Source organism: Octopus bimaculoides, chromosome 30 (genome assembly GCF_001194135.2).
Source record: "Octopus bimaculoides isolate UCB-OBI-ISO-001 chromosome 30, ASM119413v2, whole genome shotgun sequence".
Classification (NCBI taxonomy): Eukaryota; Metazoa; Mollusca; class Cephalopoda; order Octopoda; family Octopodidae; genus Octopus; species Octopus bimaculoides.
This window is the reverse complement of record NC_069010.1, coordinates 259,925-264,010: the sequence shown is the minus strand read 5'-3', so window position 1 is coordinate 264,010 and position 4,086 is coordinate 259,925. Positions and strand designations below refer to the sequence as shown.

At 26.9% G+C, this 4,086-nt stretch overlaps 1 protein-coding gene across 1 annotated transcript in view; it reads right to left on the bottom strand.

Moving 5' to 3' along the window:
* Window positions 1–4,086, bottom strand: part of LOC106876120 (adhesion G-protein coupled receptor G6-like) — a 43,520-nt gene that overhangs the window by 15,355 nt on the left and 24,079 nt on the right. The window lies entirely within an intron of this gene.

Sequence of the window (4,086 nt, the reverse complement as noted above, 5' to 3'; positions counted from 1 at the left end):
CTCTCTCTCTCTCTCTCTCTCTCTCTCTCTCTCTCTCTCTCTCTCTCTCTCTCTCTCAAACATATACACATAAGCACACCAGCATCACGTGCCACAGATAATTAGAGATTGTTCATAATAAAGGAATTACTTGAGATTCCATAGTGTTTGAAGCCTTCCAATGATTCCGAGAAATCCTCAAAACAAATTGTCGTCCATCAAAACGCTTCCCCAACTTATTCTCATTCTTATATTTAACTATTAGTTGTTCACTATGACAGACGTTTCCATGAACCATAAGCCTTCTTCATTAAAATGATTACGGAACAACGAAGGTGACATCTCTTCCTTTCCTAATTAACTAAAATAATTAAAACAAAAAAGTGAACAAGGAATTGTGTGCATGTTTCTGGCAATTAAGCTACATCACTCAATATTTAATAACACTTTAAGCATAAAACAATGATTATTAATGTCTTTTACTCGTCCCCAAAACTAACGTGCTAGCCTCTAAACCGTAGATACATGTGGCTATGTCTCCTAATACATACTGCCAAGACAGATAATACAAAGTCTGGTGTACTTTTGAACCAACGTATATGTATAGATACACACATACACACACACACACACACACATATATATGTATGTATATATATATATTTATATACATATATATACATATATATAAATACATACATACATACATACGTACATGTATGTATATATATATACAAAGTTTTAAATTTTTACATTTAAGACAGAGATTTGACACCGATGTTTATATTTATATCCATGTATTTAATCCGATGTTAACATTTCTGTATACAGCTATATTTAACCACTAAATATAAGTCAAATATATCAGTTGCCATACACTTCATCAGGAATAATTTTCTTTAGAACAACCCCCCACCCCAAAAAAAAACACATAATGAATTAATCGAAACAAAATCAAAAATTCAAAATTTAAAATCCATACTGCTTTCCCAGCTTTATCCGGTCTAATCTAATTTTTCTCTATTTATAAGTAATTCCAATAGGCGAGGTAACTCCTTGCCATATTTTATGTCTCTATTACAATTATTACTAAAATTTTTAATATTAATTATTCAAACCACATAAATTATATTATCCTAGGGACCACTGCAAAGCCCACAATTACTATTGGCAAACTGTATATTGATATGCCTGCCTTAAAATCCAATATTATACTACATAGTATTATAAAATATGAACCATAAATAAATTATAAATAATAAAAAAATTTCTATTACAATAGGAATAATTACTTCTAGGAGTTTTTTCCAAAACCCACATGTGTTATATTTAAGTTATATATTAATACATTAATATTGCCTGCTTTAGGATCTAATATTATATTCTATGCACTCCATGTTATAAATTATAAACAATCCTCACCATAATGGAGATCCATAGTGTGCCATCCTACCTCTAGTATTTAATTCAAACCCGGCAATTACTATTGTCAAGTTATACACTTATATAGCCTACTTTAAGATCTAATAACACACTATATTGTACTGTACTGTACAACAAGTTATAATTAACTCTCCATTATAATTCAATCCATACTAAATTGTGCCTATATTTTAATGGCAAAATTCCAGCCTCTACTTGTAACTTTAATATTTTAATATTTAAATATGGCCTACCTTCATATCCAATATTATATATCATTATTATTATTATTATTATTATTATTATTATTATTATTATTATTATTATTATTATTATTATTATTATTATTATTATTATTATTATTATTATTATTATTATTATTATTATTATTATTATTATTATTATTATTATTATTATTATTATTATTATTATTATTATTATTATTATTATTATACTACAACCAGTTTCAATATAGTAAACCTTCTCTTATAAACTGCCCAAATTTTATGCCGAAATATAGAATTGAGCTTCATTATTAAAAATCTTATAATTAACAGATAATCTGGAGAGTCTAAATGAAATATTTTTAACTAATTTATCAATAATACTCCTAAATTGTTACTACAATGTACTATAGGTTATAGTCAATTCTCTATTATAATTGAACTCAATCCTCAAATGTCACTAAAATTCTAGTAAAGCCCACAACTGTTATTGGTACATTATATACTAATGTGGCCTACTTAAAGACCTAAACTTATATTGTAATTTGCTATACATTATACCTAATCTTCAACTACCATGGGAATCTATACTATATTATCTTAAAAGGATTTTAGAAAATCCTTGCTGCAATTAGTAAATTATATTATTATGATCTGTCTATGGACTAACAACTATGGTATAATTCATTATAATACCTTGTCATATTTCAATTTTATTTAAACCAACGAAAAGTATGTCTTAAAATATGTGTACATTTCAGAGCATTATTTGTTAGTTTATTTATCAACTTACCCTTAAAGAATATATGAAATAAAGCTCTAGGGTACATAGCGAACAGTATTTCTTACCCCTCTCATATGGGAAAGATCTCGCAATAATCGACCATTCTAACCAATATGGCTTATTTTGTTCTTTGAGTTCCCAGATGTATTTACTAAGACTAGTGCTTGCTATTTTCCTTCTATCTCTAAACGTATTAAAATGATTAGATATTCTTTTACATATTTGTCCTGAAGTACATCCCAGGTATCTTCTAGCATCTGTTTGAGTCCTTACCTTACTACATTTTTAACCCTCGCATTACGTCCTTAAAATTTCAATCTTCTAGGGTTGACCTTCGTTACTGTAATCAAATTCCTACTATTACAAACATTATCATTATTATTAATAATACCGCCATTATTATTATTATTATTATTATTATTATTATTATTATTATTATTATTATTATTATTATCATCATCATCATCATCATTATTATTATTATTATTATTATTATTATTATTATTATTATTATTATTGCTATTTATATCATAGTTCAAATCCCTATCCACCCTTATTTCTTTAGATTTTAGTATTTTAAAATTATGGGCTGCAATTATTTGTGCTAAATTTATAGTATTTGAAAATCCAAATCTAATGATATGTGTATTAATAATTTTACCATAGTGTGAATTCTTTGGGAAATGTCTGCTTATTACCTCTCTAAACTTTGCAATCAAGTTACTTTTGATATTCCTCCCAAACGGGATTATGAACCAAACATTATCATCTTTATTATTATCAGAATTACGAATATCATTCTTAAAAAAATTTAAATTACCTATGTTATGTTTATGGAAATTCTTGGGTTTATTTCTCTTATTTTCATTGAGTTTATTCTTATTGCTTTTATTGTTATCTGCCTTAACTTTGTTGCTATCATTTTCAATATAGTAAACCTTGTTTCTATAACCTGCCTTATTTAATGCTGAATTATAGAATTGAGCTTCATTATTAAAAACCCTATTATTAGCAGATAATCTGGAGAGTCTTAATGAAATATTTTAAACTAAATTATCAATAATAGCTCTAGGATGATTACTTGATTTATTTATATACTTTAGGTTAGTTAAAGGTTTATGATATGGCCTATATGTCTCATTTTTTATATTTAATGTTACATCTAAAAAATTGCTACCCAAGTATCATCTTCATAAACTATGCTCATCCCCATTCTACTAAAAAATCTAGCCAGTCTACCCATAATCCTCTGCAGTTCCTGCTTAGAGTTATTCGTAACATATATAAGGCAGTCATCTCTATATAGACCACCCCCTAATCATAGGTAATTGATCATTTAATTCATAGAGAATAAAGGAACCTATCATATCAGCTATTTGTGATGAGTCCGAGCTTCCCATGGGGACATCGAAAGCCTCTAGTGTATCCATTCCTATCCATATTTTATCGTTAAAACTAATAAAAGATTTCCTAGCAGCTGTTATTACTTTGGATATATAAAGAAAGAGAACGATCCTTAAGGAATCTAATTTAGATATTTTGAGGTGAAATCTCATGCTATATTGGTACCGATTACAGAGTTTACTTTGAAAAATTATATATATATATATATATATATATAAATGAATACAAACATACATACGTACATTTATACATATATATATATATATATATATA